The 22,713-nt window shown below is 42.0% G+C and overlaps 1 long non-coding RNA gene across 1 annotated transcript; it reads right to left on the bottom strand.

Annotated features, from left to right (window-relative positions):
• Positions 1–2,764: 2,764 nt before the first annotated feature.
• LOC134173843 (uncharacterized) lies at positions 2,765–21,261 on the bottom strand. Its single transcript, XR_009968414.1, has 4 exons — positions 21,233–21,261; positions 20,760–20,917; positions 15,935–16,039; positions 2,765–4,963 (listed from the first exon to the last, which is right to left on the bottom strand). It is a non-coding gene; the product is annotated as an uncharacterized LOC134173843 (long non-coding RNA).
• Between the last annotated feature and the right edge of the window lie 1,452 nt (positions 21,262–22,713).

Genomic DNA, 22,713 nt, shown 5'->3' with positions numbered 1-22,713 from the left:
GTAACAGTAATGACCTGTAGCTACACGCCGGTGGTCCTGAGGCCTGTGTCCTAGAGTAGCACTGCAGGATTCCCTTGCGTCTTGGGAAAGATGGATAGATTTTTCCTTGCTACATGATCCATACCTGTGTCATTTTACTCACCTGTACTGTGAGGGTATGGCACATCTATTGATCCTTAAACATATAGTGGGCCTCAGCACCCTGCTGATATAAACATGCTTGAGTCCCTTGGCAGTCAAGAAAGCTGGTTTACACTGCCGGGCAAAAAGGTGAGTAGCTTTTAAGACACTGCTAGCCACGGGCTTTTTACCTTCTTGGTTATCAGTGGGAGTGAGAAGCCTTGTCCCACTCTTGTGCTCATTTTACCTAAACTCAGGGCCACTGGTTGTGGTAGGACTCCTCCCAATTTCTAAGTGTGTGTGAGCAGACGTGGGGGCTTCTGTTCTGCCCTGCATCACTCAGTGACATTTGTCCCTTACTTTCACCCATTTAAATCCTACTCAGAAACTGGGAAAGCAATGGCAGACCATTGCACTGTACTGCCCATGGGTGTGGTTTCTTCTGCAGTTTTATGTGCTTTTCATTTCAGGACATAACTAACTGTTGATGTGTGATTAATTGTGCACGTACTTGCTGCTTGGAGTATACCTCTGGATAATCAGATGTTAGTTTTCTGAGGACTGACTGAAAGTCTCTCATAACAGTGGCTTTCCTGTTTAATAGTAGAATACTACTTTCCTGTAAATACTAGAATGCCTCTGTACTCCTACAGAAATGATACTCAAGTTTTGAATTAGTTTAGTTTTTAACAGTTGTCTACATACGTAGCATTCTCTTCGGCAATTTTAATCTAGTATTTGTTGACTTGAGTCTCCTAATAACTGTGTGGCCTAAGGGAAGTCCCTAGGCAGTGATAATGGAGAAAATTGGCCTTGTGTTCTATTATCTGTACTAGAAAACTCTCTTCTTGAAGGTATTCATGCCAGGTATTTGTATTAAAAATCGTAAACTGGGCTTGGCAAATACATGGTTTGGGTTCTTTAAATCTGCATTTTGGCTTCTGAACATATTGCTTAAGGAGGTTGTGCATTCTCCAAATTTGGAGGCTTTCAAGCCCCAGCTAGACAAAGCTGACCTGTTCTACTGTTGGAAATGATCCTCCTTCAAGTGAGAGATTAGACAAAAGCTGTCCGGGGGCCCCTTCCAACAGACATTTCTGTTATTCTGAATTATATTTATGAGCTTTTTCCACAGTCATGAAAACTTAAAATTAACTTTTACAATTACACTAAGTCATGAAAGCATAAGGGAAACCTTCTAATGTTGAGACTTGAAATAATAAGCCTGGCAGTGCGGAAGGATAGTGATACATGAGATTCACTTCATCACAAACTTGAACAGTCTCAGCTAGCTTCCAATTTGATCTTACGAGCTGGCTAAAAAAAGACGCTTTGGGACCTTATTTTAGGAACACTGGACTTGACAAAGTGTCTTTCTTGAACATATCTGTTACAATAATAAAGATCTGTCTCGGCTGCATACAACCCCCTTAGGACTCTGTCCAGTGGGGATTCGGCAAGAATTCCCTGAATAATATGGAGCTCCTATGAATACAAACACCTTCCTCTTTATAGAAGTATGTGGGAAAGCAAGGCACCCAGCTATATAATGTGCTGCGGAATCACCAGCATAACAATTCTGATCAAAGCTGATACCTCCCATCTGTTTCTATATGCAGTCTGTTCAGCATAAATCATAAACAGATGGTGTCATGGTGTCAGTCTCACAAGTCACGCTGCAGTCACTGGGTGTTAGCTAGGGCTCAGTCGATGCCTAACTGTGCCACTTTACCCTTAATTGTTGAGTGTGTTTTATCCATAGAAATAACCTTTTATCCATCCAAAGCCAACTGCTTGCTGGTTTCTATAGCGTGGGTGGCCAGAGAACAGGTTTTTCCACCAGCCAAGCTGTTTATCTTCCAAAGCTGCCTGGCTGCAGTACCATTGTCAACAAGTTTTGCAGCGGATCAGGGGCTGGTAATGCATACTGACTCCCTCCAACCCATTTCCCATCTCTTTGCCACCCACATAGTTAGCCTCATTCTCAGAGGAACACATGCTTTCACTCTCTCATCCTACTAATTTGTTAGCTGGGGTAGCTAGCCATCTTGCTTACTCCACTTGATCTCTCAAGCTAGGCAGAGTATTGGAAGAATAGCCTACCTTCACATAAAAAGCCTCCCATCAGTCAAGGATTTTGAAGGATTGGATAATGGTGATGTAGGGCTTAACCCTTCTTATTTGTGACTACTGTTGAACATCTGGCACTTTAATAGGAGTTGTTTCTGGCTCAAAATCCAATCAGCTAAATTCTTCCTCTCTAATTTCTCCCTGAAGTTGCAGCTGAGTATATTCAACTGCATTTGAATGACTGAAATTAATTTTTCTGCTTTCTGGTTTCCTCTTTGGCCATATCAAGGATGGAGTCTGGAATTCATCTCTATTGCTCTGATTTAGAGCCCAATCAGCAAAGCTGGAGCAAACTCCAAAGTTTCTCAATTCTCTTTATTATGGTTGAGTCTAGAGTCTTGGCTTTGTCCTGTTTCGAGAGAGGTTGCTACTTCAAAGCTTGGATGTAAGTCTGGAGTGTATGAGCTGGAATGGCTGGCAATTATTTGTGCCTCAGTTTAACTAATACCTCTATCAGACTACGGGGAAGTCACAACAAAGTAGCTGCAACTCTGTCATGTGCCATTCGCTACCGATGGCTCTGTCTCAGAGCCCATGGCATGGGATGGACTTTGTCCAAAGAGGAATGAGTCTTAGTTTGCAAAGACAAAGCTCCAGAAAATTAATTCAGCAGCAGCTTCAGCTCTTCTTGGGTTTCTCCAAAGCCTATGTGAAAACCACCCTGCAACTGTCAACAACACCTGAATGTCTTGCAAGTCAGAATAGCCAAAGTTCTGCTGCTGTCTTCTCATTTTGACTTGCATGTCTGTGTTCAGAAGTGAGGCACCGCATCGGTGATTTATTTCAAATGAAGCAACAGCAGACAAAGCTCCAAAGCAATTTTCAGCCTGAGTAATCACTGCAAATTTGCTCCAAATGTTGAACAGATGGAATCTGTATATGACTTCTCTGAGTATAAACACAAGCACCCTGTCATATTTCAATTGCTGATGTAACAACACAATGTGGCTTTTTCTAAAGGGAAAGTACATGAATTTGGGGGTCTGATTATTTGTTTTCTCAGTGCAGTAAAAGATCTGGTGTATTCACTTGCAAATAACACATGACAATTGCCAATTGGTTCCACTCCATTCAAATATTTTCTCAGCAAAGCGGTAGTATAAGTCCTCTGCAAAAGTTGTATCCTTGATATCAAACCCAATATGTATTTAGTTTGGCTTTGCTTTTGCCACATTTGGTCATTTCTGATATGCAAACTGGCATGAAAACAAGTGGAAGTAGAGGGGGTCTTTTCTTGAGTCCTAGCCTCTTCCCTGTTTGAAGAGGAAGGAGACCTGGTAGTTCCCAAACACAGCCCTTCTGCAGTTCCCTCATTTCTTCTCTGGCTTTAGGAAAGTCTGTTACTAATTCATGCCTGGTTCTGTGAACTGAGAATAAGTGGTTATTTTCCTTCCATAAAATATTTTGAGAGCTGTTGATGAAAAATACATGTTACTATTACTGTTATGGCTTAAGATGGGGATTTTAAAGGGGGAGAGTGAGATTTTCTTCTACCTCTGTTGCTGCTGTTTGTGGCCCTGCATAAACACTGTTGTGGCAAATAAGGAATAGGGGTAAGACTTCCCCTTTCTTATCAAAGGAATGCCTGGAGATCCTGCAGACTTCTGGTAAGTTGTCTGGGGCAGGTTGTCCTGACCATTCATGGGTGTTTCCCAGAAGGGGCCTGTGCCCTTTCCCCCAACACCTCTATAGGTGACTGGGATCACAGTTTCTCTGTGAATGTGTGGGAAACTTTGTTGCTGTTCCTTCCCTTCATGTCTGACTTTAACCTCTCTGTATTGTCCTTCTACTCTAAAGAATGAGCTATGGTATTCCTCCTACCTTCTTCTTCTCTACTGCAGTGGGTCTCCTAGTGCCATTTTCACTACCTGAGTGCCTGAGATCACTACCCCTTTTCCTCTTCCCTCTCTGCTAGCTCCAAACCTGTGAGTGATTGGAGGCATCCCAATACCACCCCTCTTGCTGTATCACCAGTGCATCAGGACTCTTTCTTCAGAAAATTTGCCCTGCTGCAGGCAAGTCCCCTGAGCTTTTCCTGACACCTTTTCACAATTGCATAAATTCATAACATCCAAAACATATCCTGAATGGAAGAGGGGCCAAGCAGCCAGATGATTGCTGTAGCACTTTTCAGCATCTGCTAGAGCCTCATTAGTATTTTAGCTTTCAGACGTAGTTGCAGGATAGATTTGCAGCTTCATTTGCTTCCAGCAAAAGCTGCTTTAGGCTTACACATGTGAGGCCAAGTACCCCGAGGGAGGATTTAACATGGCAGGCCTATGTGTTAGTGTTTTACATAATGTTTAATAAAAAAAAAAACAGCTGTCATTTTCTCTTAGTCAGTTGACAAGATCTTTAGCAGTTTCCAATACTTATGGCACATTGCTTGCCTGCTGGAGATGCTAAAGGTGTCAAAACCTCACACACAGAATGATGTTTGGGAATGTGCGATATTCTGAACAGTGTGCAGGAATTTCCAGCTTCCGCTCTTTCTTTTTAGATCTCACTAATATCATCTGTATAAATACACAGACATGCAAATTTTCACACCTCAAACTTCCTTTTACTTCTCTGTTAGCCTCCTCCTCTCCGTTTCAATAGATGTCTTCAAACGCTTTGCTGTCGGCAGGTTCTCATCACCAGCCTCCACTATGGAGTCGGTTATAGCTGCCTGAGTTGTTTTTTTTTACTTCTTTCCATCTTTTCTCCTCCACTAGAAAAAGAGAGAAAGGAAAAAAGGGTTAGAGCAGTGTTCCCAATACAAACCTCCTCAGGGACCTCTCCTCTTGTGCCTGTGAAATCAGTCACTTGAATTTCTCAGCTCTGCCATGGCTGTCACAAAGTGCAGAAGTTGGTTGGTGAGCTTCTTACAGCATGATTTGCTGACTGCTGCCTTGTTTGTGAGCTCTGGCTCATCTAATGATAGGGGCTTGCTATCTCCCCTTTGAAATCTATCAATCATACTGTAGAGCTGTCAAAATATTTATCAATAATGTTGGTAACTGAGAAGGTTGTAGTCTAGGGGCTAAAAAGCAATTTGCAGTTTTGGTTTTTCACCTCTGCTATTCCAAGCCTGTCCTCTGTGTGTGTCCCCTCTGACATGTGAGCAATTACTTTCAAACATACAGATTCAGTCAGATTTTTGTTGCTCTGAATTATTTTTCACTGTTTTTCAGTGATGGGTGGTGCAGTTACAAGTCACAGGATAGTCTTCTGATTCTCACATGATCATTTAAAGGAAATTTACTTTAGTGCCCCAAAGCCTCTGCTAGTCCCTGCTTGCTATGTATCTTTTTCAGGTATGTTCTGAGTGGCTGCACAAACCTTTTCAGGGCACATCATCACAGAGCTTCAACATCCTTTAACTAAAACCTCATCACCCTAAATGTGCTTTGATCTTTGCTGGCTTGTTTCCATTTGACATTCTGCCACTGGGAACTGATGAGATTCATCCCACTTGTTTCTATTGCGTGGATTTACTAACATTTTGCTATCTGATGCAGCACCTTCCCAGTACTAAGCTAGGTAATTCTTCTGGTAGTGCTTGGTATTAGAATTAAATGAAAGCACATTTAAAGACATAGTTCTCTCCTGAGTAACAGAAAATTAATGTCTTGGTTTTTGCTCTATTCCCTCCTTGATAGAGAAAATCACAACTGAGGGGAAAAGAAAAAAAATTTGGAAAATCAGGATGATAAAATCTTGTTGAAAAAATGATTATTAATATGTTCAAGGCTAGGCTTTGTCTTGGACCTTGCATAAGGAATTCTGTGGGGGAAGGTGATACCAAGTGTTACTGCTCCGATGCTATGCTCTAGAGCTTTATCCTTCCTCAGTGTTGCTGTCGGGGTGTAGTCTCCAATGCTGTAGATCTAACTCGTACTGCTTGCAACAAGAACAGGCTTTACCCCTGCATGTCTCTTACCCTGCTCCTGAGGAAGGGGTCTTGGCTTTGTAGGATTGATCCAGTTTGATTTTTCAAGACCCATGGCATGAGCAAATACTTTTCACTAATGCCACTGAGAAAGCATTCACTTTTAGTTTGGTATTAGATGGTAGATGCTTTACTGAGGAAAGAGTAAGGAGGGGCATGCCCATGGGGACCTGACCTCAGTCAGGATGTGATACTGCAGATACTACTAAAAGAGATTGACCACTTGAAAGATCATGAGATTTGTGTAATGTTTCATTAAGTTACCCACTTGTTCATCCACGGAAACATTGTTAAAAGGGACATGTATTCTATTACATTGCTCTTCCAAATTCAGGTAGTTTTCCAAACTATTTAAGATGCTCTATGTGTGTTTTGTCATCTTAAAAATATTTAGCCCTGTTGGCACTTTTAAAGTTTTTGCATATTTTAAACTGCTGGAGATCTTTAAATCCTTCCTATTTCAGCTAGCTTTTGCTGTTTGAATCCTTGAAAAAAAACTTGTAGTTCCCTGTACTTACACTTTTGAGAAACGAAGCTGTGCCAGAATGCCTTCACAGATCCTGAAAATGGTAATTCCAGAAATGGCAGTTACATGTATGCACCAGGAACCTGGGGAGCTGCAATGTTTCTGGATGCAATTAGGTAACATAGCTTAGGACAGTTTAGCAGGGTGACTATTGATAACAGAGAAGCACCATGTAACAAATGTGGACCAAAGCAAGTACTTTTCTTCATTTTTAATGCTGTTTTCAGTATTACTTTTGGTCACACATGGCTTCTCAGAGGAAAGCCCCCACTTAAGTCTCTTACTTCAGGTTTATGTGGCAATCTTAGATGTAAAAAGAGACGAGAAAAAGGGGCTACAGTGGGGAGAACAGGACCAGAAGACTGCTGGGGACATGAATGCCAACTAAGACATGGTAAGAATTTCTTTTCCCTCCATGGGAAATGCTACTAGGAAATAAAATTGATAAAATTCAGTAGGTGTTTTTCATTCACAGTGACTGAACTCCAGGGAACTGTCAGTTTTTCACCTTAGCCAAGTTCATCTTTAGTTTGGCTTTCCAAAGAAAAAATACTATTTTTTTTAAGAGCTTTACTCAGGAATTATTTTGCCGCAGCACACTCTGGTTTTCCTTCAGGTCACACAAATCTTTCACATAAATTGCATACTGTCTGTTGAAAAAAAAGTTCTGAAATAAAATTTCTGGCCAGCTTCAGTCTTTGTACCCAGAACTGCAGCTGGTCTGAGGTCTGGAATCAGACTGAACACAGTCATGCTGCAAATGACCTTCCTCCAGCATTTCTGAAGGTTGCTGGTTTGTCACTGAATATTTTTGTCTTGGTAGTTAGTTCCTGGTATGTGGCAGCTTTGTGCGTTACCAAAGCATCCTTCCTGTGCTGTATATAGGTAGCACTGCAAGTGCTGTGTCTCTAAAGGTAAGAAAACAAGCTGCCTAGGAGGATGAAAACCTAAGGCCTGGGCATCAGGCCGAGTTGTACTCGGTAGAGGAACCTAACATGCATAAAGAGCACAGCTTCTGTGATTCCCAGGGTGTTGATGTTCTCCTAGCAAGCATGAAAGTAGCCTCAGTGCTGCTCTGACTTGGCCTGGCTTATGATCGCTCCCAGCAGCACTCTTATGCTGGTTAGATCTCCCCAGAGCCCTTCTCCAAGCACTCTCTCCCTATAGGGCATGTACCCATGGCATTAACAGCACACAATTTATCTTGTCTACTCAACACTACCTGGAGATTTCTCTTTGCAGTGTGTACCTGCTTCCTGGAATAGGTTTACAGCTTCTTTTTGTTCCTGGGTCTGTGCACAGGTACTGTTTTGATAGCCAGGATCTAGACGGTAAGAGAGCCATGAGGTCAGAGTCTTTCTTTAGAGAGGAATTTATATTAATGTTTGTATTTTCACTCAATATATGACTAAGAGTAAAAAGGGCACATTTAGCTTATGGTGTCTAGAAACACAATCCTGCCCTTGTTGAGTTGTGATGTCATGGGTGATGGAGGTCTTGCACTACTGATCTCAAACAAGGATATTTTTCTGCAGCTAATCTTTGAATAGATAAGCAGATTCTTTAACAGGCACCCTGAAGACATTTCCATATATTCTGAAACAAACTGAGTAACTTGATATTTTTCCTAACAAATTATTATTATGGTTATTAAAGGAGGTTTTTTATTATTCTTCCCTCATTATCTTGTTGTAAATCATTTCTTTATTCCATCACAAATCTGTTGAGAGCATTTGGAGAAAAAGAAACACCTAAAAAGTCATTGCACCCAAAACGCTGCTCTGCCTCACTGGTGGTTCTCACAGCTGGTTGCTGCTTGGCGTCCCACTTCAGTGGAGACGGCATCTGAAAAGGTTTCTGTTGTTTCCCAGAAGCCTTTTTGTAAGAACAGTATCAAAAAGAAGATGACAGGGAACATCCATATATATTATTCACTGTTAATACCAATACCCTCTTTTGGTCTTTTTATAAGTGACACCAGGTGAAGAAATCTGTGACAACCTGAAGCAGAGCAACCTACTTAGCTCTGCTTTGAGGTGGGCCTCTTCTTCAGTACAGGATGGCTAGAAACTTTTATGCCAATGTTACTCAGTAACTTATTTATTTATTTATGTATTTATTTTCTCACAAGGTCAGCACTGGGTTTTGTAAATGTCTTCCTTGTCTGCAATTCCTAATAGTTTTTCAATATATGGAAAATGGGATTGTGTAGGAAACTTTCACATGCTTTTCTTTGATTGCCTTTTACATTTTGCTGGAAAAAAAATCTAATCTGTTTCTTTATTTTTTTAAAATAGCCTCTCTGCTGCCAGTTCCCTTTGTAGGGCCATATACACTGGCACGTTTGTGTTCAGCATGCTGCTGGCTCTGCATCATTCAGCTACCACCCTTCTTAGAAAAACAACCTGAGAAGGTAATTTCAATTGCAAAATCAACACTTCACTTCTAGGTTCATCCTTTTCCACTGCAGATAACTAACTTAATTGAGGTTTTAGGTGGATCTTACAAACTTCTTTCATTTCTTTCCATTAGCAGTAGAAGCCGGGGGTGACTACACTTGGAACTTGTTTGATTCAAGTTGTAACTTGTTTGACTCAAGTTAACATGCTTGAAGTGTGGTGGGATGAATCCAGGTTACTGCCTCATGCCCTTTGTGCATCTGTAGTTTATAACAGCATCACAGAGACAGGGCCCAGACTCATGTGCCCTTGCTATTCACAGTAGGGTTTGCAGTAGTATTTCCTGTGTGCTCTTTGAGTCCCCTCTGAAAGCAGAACTGGTGCTTTCTGGACAGGCTCTGCGGACTGTAGTGAACTGATTGCCCCATCCCTGATTTGCTATTATCAACTTTTTGCTAGTAGGAAATTGAGGAAGGGAGAATGTAAGGGCAAAAATATCCATGAGATTTGGGCTCTTGGAGTAGCAAGGTTATCTGCACTTCTAGGGCTAGTCTCTCTCTTGCTGAGACACAGCTCTTTTTTCTGGGTTTGGGTATAAGACTGCGTGCATATAGCTAAACAAAACAACATCCAGTAGTGAGCTTAAGCACTGGACAATAATTGACCATAACAGTTGGCAGGTTACTCCCTGCTGTGGCTAGGCTATGCCAGTTGGCAGTCTGTGTGGCTAAGGGAAGATGTTGCTCCAGAGACCAGCCCCCACAGGCAGGATGGAAGACACTGTGCAGTGTCTGACTCCCTCCTCAGTCCCTTGACACACTCCAGCAAGCCTTGCTTCCTCAGACACTCCTGTATGCCCCTATGCCATGCTGCATGACACGGATTTCACATGCACTTGCTATAAAATTATCACTCTCCTGAAATCACATCATGTGTTTAAGTCCCATGATTTTCAGGCATTTTGATATAAACACCATCCCCTTGTCCTAGTAATGTCTTGAGAGCACAAAGCATTACATGGCCCCAGAGAACATGCAGGGTCAAGTCTGTGCAGTGTGGATGTGACCCACTGTGACTGAGGTCATTTGGCCTCAGTCTTAGTCCTATTATTATTTAGCAGTATAGATATAGTACAGAGACTGGAAGCTTGGAGCCAAATACTTCTGTGAGGAAAGATGGAAGTGCTGACTGTAAGACCTAGAGTTTGAGGGAGCTCCTGATGTTTAGAACAAATGTGGAAGAGCCATCTGCAGCACAGAGGCACTGCCAAAAGGCTCTTCTTCAGGCCAACAGTGATGCTTTGGGATTTGGAATGCAAGCTGATGGTGCAGTCAAAAAGTGATAAAGGAAACTAAAGGGAAGGTTGAAACAGCTATTGCCTGTTAGGGATTTATCTGTGCTAGTTGTCCAGGTCTCCAGCTCATAGTTTAGGGCAAAAGTCACAGTATGTTCTATGTATATGAAAGGTCTTTAGTAAAAGGGAAGCACACCCTGAAATCGGGTAGACAGTTACACTTGGATGAATGACTCTCCCCTTTATGCTGGGATTTCTGGGAAGTTGGCAGCCTGAGAGCCTGTCTTGGCTTTCAACCCCATTTGTCATGTCTTCCCATACCCACACCGCCCACACTCCTTGGTACTAGAGTTAAATGCAACAGAGGTTCTGCCCAGTGGGGACTTCTGCACAATTGACACTTCCCTGAGCTCTAGCACTGGTAGTGACTGACTAGCAACAAGTGGTTACTGTTTTCTGTTGTTATTTTTAGAACCTAGATATGAAAGCAGAGGAGAAATAATAATGTAGTGTGTCAGACTTGCAATATTTTGAAACCAGCTATTGGAAGTCAAGAGGCTCATGCACCAAGCTCTGGTATATCTGATAACACTGGCAGGAGTTGGGAATATATGTCTGCAATGTGGAGAGGTAACAGCAAATCTCAGGTGACAGGTCTTGCGGATAAACCAGACATGACATCTGTAGATCACAGCCTGTACCAAAACCCAGCGGCTGCATTTCGTAAGGCTCACCATGAGGCATAAGTTTGGAATTTTCAGGAGTAAGCCACCAGCCTTAGGCTCTAACAGCTGGAAATTATGGAGACTGTTCTCCTGGCTTTGCCATTGCAATGCTGTGCAGTGTGAAGGTTCTTCTGCAACTATTTAACCTTTGTAACTCCACTTCCTTGTCTGCAAAATAGGAGAGCGGGTGATCATGTTTGCAGAAAACATCCACTGATGAGGAGAACTAAATGACAACTTAGGGGAATGGTTGTTTGCCCACATGCTGAGCAAGCCTTTTCTTTGTCCTTGTTTTGTAATGGACTAATTGTCCTTTCCTTCACCTGGCATCTGGCCATCCTCTAAAGGGAACCAAGTAGGAAGGGCCATACAAGGCAGCCTCAATCACAGCTGTATTCCTGTGCTGAGTATTACCTGTTAGCTGGGTCTAGAAGAGTTTCCACAAAGCAAGTGATAGGCTCAGCAAATCACTCTTTGGATGGGTCTTACTCTCTTCATTGTCTCTAGAGAACAGCAGTTCATTCCCTCTGAATACGGTCCATAATGTCAAAGCAAAAGCTAGTGTTCTTATTTTGCTTGTTTTGTGAAAGCTGAGTAAGAGTAATGTTTATATGACTTTGATTTGGAACCTGAATTCCACTAGGTTTGCTCAAATGTGTAATCAGCATTGCTCAAATGTTTTAACAGCTTCCTACTGAACCTCAGAACTATAATAAAACCTGAAACTGAGCAATTTATTTGCAAGCCTTTAAGACAATTCAGAAAATTATCTTTTCAGAAATGCATCCTCCAGGAGCACAGAGAGTAATAACTTTCCATTTTACCCGCAGAGAAGAATGACATTTCATTTTTAGTTAGACTTTTGCACATTCGCATCCTTCCTCTCTAGGGAACTTGTTTTGCTAATAACTACAAAGCTTTTCAAGCTCCCAGAAAGAAGCTAGAATGACTGTAACAAGCAGAAGTTTCCATAGGGCATCAGGATTGTGCATCTAACACAGACACAGTCCATCTGTAGCTCAAACATTGTACCAAAGCCTCCCACTCCAGCAGCGCAGCCTGCTAGTGCAGAGGCCCTGGGGAGTTAGGCGGGTGCCCTGGTTTCCTTCCAACAATGCAGCATCCACCAGATGAAACTGAGCAGAACTCACTTTCCCCCCCTCAGTTCTGCCACCATTTTTGAGTCTTACCTGCAAGAACCTCTGCCCTAACCTTTGCTGGGCTGGCAAATACCACTGCCTTGTGTTTTGTTGGTCATATTGTATATAACATCCATTAATGACTAAGCACTCCATCTACAGAGTCATGTCAGACCAAGACCCAGAAAGGACTGAAGCTGAATTTTGGTGCCTCGTTCTGGGTCTGCAAGAGTGGGGTTCATCTCTGTTCCCTCTGCTTGCCAATTCCTTCTTAACCTTCAGGGTTTTTAACCTCCATAGGTATTTGCACTTGTTACTAAGATGTTCTGGAGATACCTTCAAAAGTTACTTTTGTTAGGACCAAAGAGGAAAACTGTTTCGGTTATGTGACAGACTGTGTTTGGCTGGAATGGAGTTAATTTTCTTCATAGCAGCCTGTATGGTGCTGCTCAGGGGCTCATTGTGGTGCTGCACTTGGTTTGTAGATGTCAAGGGTTTGATACTAGAGAGTGTGGTGTGGGGATGCAGGTGTGGTCTCTGAGCAGAGGCTGGGGTTACCCTATGCTGGACACAGTTGGTGCCAACCAACTCCGCAATGGACCCACAGCAGGATGCAGCTGAGCCCGTCACCCAAGCTGGTGGCACCTAAGAAAGGAAGAAAATGCCACAGAGAGGAGGAGCAAAAAAGTTAGAAACAGCAAAGGTGACATCAAGGTCAGAGAAGGCAGGGAGGATGTGCTCCATGGTGGCATAGCAGATACCAACCACTGCAGCTCAGGGAGGACACAAGCCAGAGCAAAAGAAAAGTGTGACAAGGAAGAAGTAGCAGAGAGGAACTCCTCCATGCCGCTCAGGGTGAGGGGAAGAGTCTAGAAGTTGAGCCCTCCTCTGCAGAAAAATGGTCAAATTCTTACCACCCTGCCCTGTTGGCTGTGTAATACTCTGGCTTTCTGTCTTGCCTGTTGAAGTTGTGATTTTTTTAAAAAGATTAACTGTTGGCTAGACCAGAGATAGTAGAGAAGAGAAAGTGGTGCACTGAACTTGTCAGGTTGATGCTGGCTACTGTCCTGACCAAGTGTTTCATGTGGACAAGTCACTGAAGGAAATGTATGAACATTTCTGGTGAAGCCAGTCCCACTTTCTTCTGCTCCATGACATTATCTGGGGAGCCTCAAACACCCTACCCAGGACTGTGAGGTCCCCCTGGTTCTAATTCAGTTCCCCTTTGGATTTAGCCCTCAGGCCAAAGTCTCAAATTTGTCTTCTTCTAAAAACAGGTCTCTAGAAAGGTGAAACATTAGTGTGCTGTATCCTTTAAGTCTGCACATTATACAGGGGCAGTATGGAAACTCAAGCCTCTGAGCTAAACAAATTTGAGACAAACTTTTGCAGAGACCTAAGAACATTCTCAGAGTGCCCTCCTGAGCCTTCTCCTGAACCCAGGACAGTCATGAAGAGTTGGACAGTAAAGCAGCTAATAACTGGAGTCCCAGCTGCTACTTAGAGCCTCTTCAGATTAATTTTTGAAGTTGTCTTTTTAGAAATCATCAATTACTCAGATGCTAACAACAGCCATAAACTATATTATGAAGTAGTTTTCTGTTCTTTCAGCAGCAATGGCTCTCTCTATATAAAAACCTGAGAGACTGGGTGAAAACCATTGCAAACAACATTACTTGGTGACTGATAGATGAGCACAAGTAGTTGGACCATCTCTGCTTTCAGCAGTAATCTATGACTAAAAACTTTGTTCTCAAGTTTTGTGTATGGCTTGAGTCCCTCTCTCTCTGGGAATGTGCAGTTGAGCAATGCAGCTATTTTTTTCCAAAGAATCCAGTCATATTTCCTACATCCTAGACTTCCTGATGCATATGTACATGTTCTGGGGTCATTATGCCCTTTTGTCTGACTCTGATCAAACTTGTGGTCTGTTCTCTTCTAATTTGGGAGAAAACTAAAATCTCTGGCAAATACTTTTTTTCCCTTAAAGTTGAATTATCTTGAAAGGCAGATGTAAGCTGAGGGTGAAACTCACAGCTGAAATACTTTGTATCTAGTTTGTTGGGCTGTAACTTGCTTGAAGGTAACTTTGATCTACTACATCTTTAGTTGATACTCACAGAGTTAGAATTACAGCTGTCTATTGGAAACACAGATTTGATTCATATGCTAGTAATATTTATCTTTCATCTTCTCCATCTCTTGCTTGGTTGAGAACTTCTATTATTGGTCTGCATGTGCCAGTTGATGGAAAATTTATTTGGCACATCCACATGAAGCTTCTGGATGATGTTTACTGCTCCTCAGGCTGTAACAGTAATTATGGTGGTAAGGCACTGGAATAGGTTCCCCAAAGATGTGGTAAATGCTCCATCTCTAACAGTGTTCAAGGCCAGGCTGGATAAAGCCTTGGGTGACACGGTCTAGGGTGAGGCATCCCTGTCCATGGCAGGGGGTTGGAACTAGATGATCTTAAGGTCCTTTCCAACACTAACTTTTCTGTGATTCTACGACTCTGTGCATCAAATGTCAGAGTGAAGCCTTTAGAAATTGGAATTTCCTTTAAAATCTGAAGCCTGTGACAATGCTGTCCACATTCTAACGAACCCTAATTATGTATGTATATGTCAACTTTTCGCTAATTTTATTTCCATGTTAAAAACATCATTCGTATTAAATCTTGTTCTGATTTAAGCAGGAACTCTTAAGTTCTACTTTTAGGTGTCAGTGATTTAATTCTCACCACACAAGGAAATGCTTTTACCCCTAAGTACAGATGGGAAACCTGTGGTGAAGAACTCTGATATGGCCGCCAGCAGGGAGGATTTGGTGGATAAGAGGCAGAGGAAGGCCACATGGGCATATGGCTGTTCTGGAGTCCTATCTACCCAAGCAGAGCTAAAGGGTTTTGAATTGAGGTGTGGGGAATCGTTGGTTCTCATACTGCTTGCAACAGAGGAAACCATGGGCCCTTACTCTCTGCTCTTCAGTGCCACCTTGTAAACACAGCTTGAGGACCTGGATAGAGAAGAGCTAGGATGATTTAAATTCATTATAAATAATGAATTAAATAAATAGGCACAGTGGCTATCTCATTGAATCTCAATGAACTATGTGTAAATCAAGCAAGCACTAGGAGAAAAGAAGCCTTTGCATTTTCATTGAGCTCCAGTGTTTCATTTTATCTCATAATAACTTTCCCTATTTTATTTCCTTTGTATTGAGCCTAAGATCAAAGCAATAACTTTGTTAAATAGCAATCAATTCTAATCAATTTAATAAGCAGCAAAGGAATTGCTTTGACTAAAAGAAAAGCTGTTAGCCAACTCTCTGTGACTGTCTGCCTGTGCTTGCTGGCATTGCTCTATGCTGTGTTTCTCAGCTTCCCTTGCCCCTGCCCCTGTTCAGTCTCTGGTCAGTACGGGGCCTACCTCACAGCGCTGCAGGTATCTGCATGCTCTTCCCACTCTGGGAGTGCAAGCAGCTTTAGTTTATTCAGCTCACACAAGAAAGGCCTGAATAATTACACCTTGGAGACTTTCCTGGAGCTGAGGGTAAACAGCAGGCAAGAGGAATTTTATTCATTTCTAATCTGAGCAGAACTTACACTGCTCTTGGTAACCAGTGAGGAACATTTCAGTTTATTTATTTATTTATTTATACTTACCACTGCCAAGTCCAAAACCAGGCAGTAAGTTGGTGCATGTGCTCAGGTCATTTACTTCCTGGGGCTTTCACATACCAGGGCCACATTTCTGGAATTCTTCCTATTCTTTAGAACATAAAGCTCCAGTTATCTCCAAGTTTCTGGTTAAACTATGTTCCAGGCACCAAACTTTATGTTTTTGCAGACCAGTTAGGACAAGATATTGCTCCTCCAGAGGAGGCTGCTGCTAGCAAGGTAGAACACAGTTCAACAGTTTAATTAACTGTTCAAATTGTGCAGCTGATCTGCAATACCGGGCAAGAAGGCAATGGCTGGCACTTGCATTAGCATTAGCTTCAAGATGGGAAATAGCCTTTGCTGACTGGTTCTGGCTCTTCTCTCCCAATGCCTATTTTTGATATGCACAAACCTGCAAAGAGGAGCAGGGTAGAAAAAGAAGGAAGAGCAAAATAAATGCACAACAAAGGCAGAAGCATCAGAAAACCAACACCTGCTCTAGCTACAATTCAAATGAGCCAGTCATGCAGGACATCCTAGCAGCACTGCAAAGAGGTGCACTCTTTGCCATAGCCAATGCAAATATTGCACCAGTGTATACATTTTGGTTACACAGGTTAAAAAAAACACATAAAAATGAGCATTTTTATCATGGCCTCAGAATTCCCTACAGAAAAGCATCCTCAAGACTTCTTCAGGTCTCAAATCGGATTGACCTCAGCTATGAGTTAAAAGACCAGAAGAAAACTTTAATTTTAGCTTCTTTTAAACTAGAACACTATTTATCGGGCCTCAGGTACCTTTGGTTAAAAGGCTCTATTTTAATAGTTTTTAAGTGACAAAATCCCCCCCAAACCTGGTAGAAAATGTCCTTATTATGTATTCTCACATGGTCTTGCTGGAACACTTGAGAATGATTATAATGATCTATGGAGCTTGTACTCAAAGGCAATAAATGATTTTGGTTCTTGAGCAGTAAGCAGCCAAAACTGCAACGCCAGAGAAGTATTTTAAATGCTGTCAGTGGGAGTTTTAAATCCACTCAGGCCTTTGTTAGTGTTTGCATATTTTGTAAGACATTCAGATATTACTGAAGGGTTGAGCAGCAAGATAAAACCACAAAGTGGAGTGGCAGTAGTAGCTACCACTGTAACAGCTGTAGTTAGGTCAAGGACAGACTAAGTCCATTTGTCAGAAGTAAACTGTTAAGAGTTTACACTCACCTAGACTTATCTGATCTAATAATCTCTCTGTGGTGAGCTGCCAATAGGGTTAGCTCTCAGAAAGTGAATGTTAATACAGTCTGCGGATTGCTTTGGCAGTGAGGTAGAAGTCCCATCTGCTTCTGTTACTAACAGGAATTTCTGAAAAGCTTATCATGACCTGTGTATGTTTCCATCACACAGATCTTAGACCCACACAAGAAGCAAGGGCCTTGTAAAATGAGATTTTTGTTCATTACATAGAGTTCCTCTTTCAAAAAAGTATATAAATAACCCACAGAATTCAATCCCATTGAAGGTATAGATTGTATAGATCCTATTCCTACCTCTTGGTCATAATACTATGGACTTCAAAACACTTCTTAGTTAAGAACTATTCTTTACTCCCCAGGTGAACTGGGGGTAACCAAGTTTTAAGAGTTGCCTAATTACATATTTAACTGTGAGGCTGGAACCCTTCCATCTCTTGGGTGACAAAACTGCCTAAAATACATAGTGACCCAAGATAGAGTCTCTTAAGTAAATGAAAGGCAGATTAGAAATTTTCTCACTGGATATTTGCCATTGAGACTAGAATAACTCACAGGGGTCTTGTGGAGAACAGAGCAATGGCACAGAAGATTTGACAACATAACTGAACACAAGAAAATTAAATGTCTTTAGTAAAGGGCCTGATCCAGCTATACTTAGTGAAGGAAGGGGTTTTACCAATGCTTTTGAAAGAAAATTGAATCGAGCCTGGGTAAGATTTGACAAGTTGCTGATGGAATGTAATCAGGAGCAGTCAGCATGGCTTCACCAAGAGAAGCCATGCTTGAGCAACCTGATAACCCTCTATGATTAAATGACTGTCTTGGTAGATGATTGTTGAGGCAGTGATATTGTCTACTTTGACTTCAGTTGTTGGCACTGTCTCCCAGAAGATCCACACAGAAAAGCTGATGAAGTATGGGCTGAATAAGTAAACAGTGAAGTGGACTGAAAATCGGCTAAATGGCTAGGCCCAGAGTGTGGTCATCTGTGGAACAAAGTCATAGTGAGTAATGAACAGCAAGATGGGAAGGTAGGATGTCACTGCTCTGTTGTCAGTGCTGCCATTTGCTCCCCCTGTGACAATTCTGTTACTGAAATTTTCACTCTCATTCATCACCCTAATGCCAAAGACTCAGAAATGATGGACTAAGTTCCCAGTGTGGTCGGTACTCTGCAATTTACTAATTACTGGTAAACCACCAGTAATTAGTTGTTTACCCAAGGGGTCACTATTGGGTCCAATCCCATTTAACTCTCCATTAATGATCTGGCGGATGGGGCAGAATATACCCTCAGCAAAACTGGAAGAGTGGCTGATATTGTTGTCATTCAGAGGGACCCTGACAGGCTGGAGAAATAGGCTCATAGGAACCTCAAGTTCAATAAGGGTAAGTGCAAAGTTCCAAGGCACTAGCTGGGGGACACCTAGCTGAAGAGCAGCTTGGAAAAAAGCATCTGGGGGTCCTGGTAGACACCAAGCTGAACAGGAGCCAGCAAAGAAGAGTGAATGGTATCCTGTGCTGCATTAGGCAAAGCATTGGGAGGTGACCCTTCCCCTCTACTCAGTACTGATAAGGCCACACCTGGAGTGCTGTGTCCAGATCTGGGCTCCCCAGTAGAAGAGAGATACGGAAACACTGGAGAGTCCAGCAATGGGCATTAAGTCGATTAATGGATTGGAGCACATCTCCTACAAAGAAAGACTGAGAGAGCTGGGACTGTTCAGTCTGGAGAAGAAAAGGCTTAGGAGGAGCAGGTCTTATCAGTGTATGTAGATACCTAAAGAGAATGGAGCCAGGCTCTTTTCAGTGGTGTCTAGTGACAGGACCAGAGGCAATGGGCACAAACCAAAACATAGGAGGTTCTCTCTGAACATCAGAAAACACTTTTTTGATGGTGATGGTGACCGGAGAGGTTGTGGAATCTCCATCTTTGGACATATTCAAAACCCATCTAGACACATTCCTGGGCAACTGGCTCTAGGTGGCCCTGCCTGGTCAGTGGGTTGGACCACATGACTTCCAGAAGTCTTTTCAACCTCAATTGTTCTGTGATTGTGTGATCTTTCCCTGTAACAGACTGTGAAGGCAGAGGATGAACTTACCATATGATTCAAATTTAATATTTAACATTTTTGCTTTCGGTAACTTAATATATCAGGACAATTTCTTGGTGTAGATCTTTTCCCAGACCAAATACTTTGAACTGGAGAGTATTAAAGGAAAAAATTATCTGAGACCTTTTTGACTGAAGGAAGCAACCACAGGAAGAAGAACACTTAAAAATAGATATGTCAGATTAATATGAGCTTTTCTGGGGGCCAGATGACTTGTTACCTAATCATGCTCATCCTTTGCCACCCACGACTTCCTCTGGGCACACACCTAGGCTTGGACAGCATAAGAACAGCACTGGGGATCTTGCATCCTTCTTCTTCAGAAGTAAAACGTGTGAAGCAATTCAGGAAAAGGTGAACCTCAGACAGCTGATAACTGGGCAGGCCCAGGTACACCAGGGTACCATGAGACAGTCTGACATTGGGCAGAGCTGTACACAGGCACTAAGTAGTTATTAACGCTATTAAAGTTCTCATGACATGGCACTTAATTCTCTTCAAGGTACACTCTGCATAATCATATTTTTCATTGCAAAGCTGTGTAGAGGTTTAGTACAAAAGTAAGCAATCACTACTGTGTTTTCTGATGTTTGCTAATGATCAGCTGTGACATGCTATTTTCTATGAAAGCAGCATCTATCTGCATCATTTCTACTATAGACTGATACTGAATAACCTGGCAAATATATTATTAACCCGTTCATTTGACTTTAATTTGTCTAAATGCTTCAGTCTAGGCTGTGAATTCTTTTACTTAGAGAACATTCATTCTTTCTGAAATAGAGCACCCTACTTGCTTCCTTTTTAAATACATCCACTATAAAACAATTGCAAACACTAAAAACCAAACCAGAACACATTGTGGGAATCATCAGATGAATCCTATTATTTTAAATTTACTTTCAGGTAATTTTCCTAACAATATCAGGGATATATTTCTTGTATTTGATAATGCACATCTTGCTGATAAGCCAGGTACTAATTAACATACCCTGCATTTAAGATTCCCTAGTGTTCAATCAAAGAACAAAGGTCCTGGGAATGATTAACAATCAAAGCTAAAGATAACAGTTGACTTCAGATCAATCTGATCTTTACCAGAATGCATTTGGCTACAAAGACATGAAGTAACCCCTGTAATCCCTTAAGTTGAGGTTACTCCAATCATAAAGAGGCCATAAAAATAGCACTCGAAATTTAAGAGGTTTATGGTGGTCAGTGCCCTAGACTAGTTGTTCTTAAGAAACATCAAAGGCAAGCATTCATTACACAGAAAGCCTGTTTCAGTTTGGGCAGCCATTGAACACATATAACATAGCTTTCAAGCTGGGGAAAAATGCACTTCTTTTTCCTGTCCTCTACACAGCTGGTTAACTCTCAGTCCTGTCTTTTGCTCTGCCCCCCATCTTCAATAAATACAAGAGATCTTCTCTTATGTAACATTTAGGTGACTTACTTTCTTTGCAGTGTGTTGTTGCACTCCACTGTAAGTATGCTCAACTTTTTGCTTTTTCACCTTAATGTTCCACTTTAACTATGCTGAATCCTAAAACATAATTCTATTCTGGGAGCATCCTAGCTTTTGGCATCCTTATATATCAAGTCCTCAGCAACCTGAAAGTAGAGTGATGGTTAGTGTCCAAGGCTGTAAATCAGCTTAGCTTGGTTGCTGATAGATATGACAGAAACACGTGTCTGCAACTAGTAATTTTCTCTTGCTGGGACATTTTTAGAGGCAAAAAGGGAAGATTTTAACACGTCCAATTGAAAATCTCTCTCAGACATGTTGTCTACATCATCCTAACATACTGTTCTGAGGCTGTTAGTGTAGAAAGAGCAGGAACAGCAATTTAAACCTTACTGAAATCGACCAAATTGGATTGTGGCAGCTAAGTTCAAGTGAAACCTTCTTGTATATTAAGAGCTTACAACTATTTGGCTGGCAGAAAGACTCTTAAGTCAAAGGTGATGACTTCTACTATTGCACTGGCTGCATGCATGTAGGTGAAGAATCACAGAGGTACTGAAATGAATAGTGAGAGATGAACAGCAAGATGGAAAGCAGCATCCCACTGCTCTGTTTTCAGTGCTGCCACTTGCTCCCCCTGTGACAAATGATGGAATCGGTTCTCAGTGTGGTTGGTACTCTGCAAACACAGAACAAAAAGGCAATTTCTGCCTCCAACACCAAGTTTCCATCTAAGAATAAGATACAATCCAGTAGGATGCAGACATCTAAATGTTCATCTTTCCTGGCACACCAAGTTCTGCTGGGAGTGTTTTAGCAGGAACAGGCACCTAATGAGGCCTTTTTTCATGCCGCGAGGAGGCGCTCTCCTAAGAGCATGAGCTCGGCCAGCCTCAGTAGGCAGCAGATGCTTTGTGGGAGTTAACCACAGCGAAGCCCTTGCAATTTTCTGTCACCACCAGCACCTGTTACCCCTTTCTTCTCCAGCTGACTGCTGGAATGAGCCAGTGGAAAAAGAGAGAGATCAGAGACAAGGTCAGCCCAAAGCAGAGCTGCTTCCTTGCAAGTTTGCCCACATAAAGCATCTGTGTTGAGTAGGACCAAGGTGGGAGAGGACTTAGCGGGCAGAAGTGTTTGTGGAGAAGTGCTACTGAAGTGCTACAGAAGGAGGTCAGCATTTTAATGGACAGAAGGCCAGAAGGAAAGTTTGGGGACTTTTGGTTTTAGTCCAAGTCCTGTTCATGGTGTGAGTCTGAGTGAACATCCTACCCCCCTCTGACCTCCCTGTCATTCAGTTACCTGTATAAGTTAAGGGTAGTGTTAACTGGATGGTATGGGGTTTAAGTGATACACGTGCAGTACTTAGAAACCACTGCATGATCCTGTTCTCAAGGTGCAAAATATTATTTTATTATTTACCCCAACCTTCTTCACATTTTTCACAAGATTTTTGGGAACTAGAGATTCTTCCACTTCCAGACACCTCTTGTTTCACTGCAGGTAGACAAGAAGACTAAAACTAGCTTCATAATTTTCAGGAAACTTTGCTAGTCTACAGGAACAGTCTGAAGACCATGAGGTTGTGGGGGATGAAGATTTCTTCAGTTTCCTTTCTGAAAGACAACTTAATTTAGCCAAAATTCTCATATGCATTAAGCCAACAGACTTTCAGTGGTTTCCCAGGTTACAGTTCATTAGTGTCTGCATCACAGAGAACCAGGAAGCACACTAAAATAAGGACACCGCAGATTTCATTGTTGCACAGTGCTAACAGAGAACTCGCCTCTCATGCAGATGATTAGACAGGCTGTGGTACTTCAAGTATTTTTAACTTGTGATCTGATGAGAGGTTTAGAAATAGGGGAGCTGGCATAAAGCATCACACGTAAATCCACAGTTCAGAGCATAAGGTGGTGATCTTCCAAGTTTATGGCATCTAACA

The sequence above is a fragment of the Pezoporus occidentalis genome, unplaced genomic scaffold, assembly GCF_034315485.1.
Source record: "Pezoporus occidentalis ecotype Australia unplaced genomic scaffold, CSIRO_AGI_Poc_V1 ctg115, whole genome shotgun sequence".
Taxonomy (NCBI): Eukaryota; Metazoa; Chordata; class Aves; order Psittaciformes; family Psittacidae; genus Pezoporus; species Pezoporus occidentalis.
Note: the sequence above shows the minus strand (reverse complement) of the source record. Positions and strands in the feature narration are given on the sequence as shown.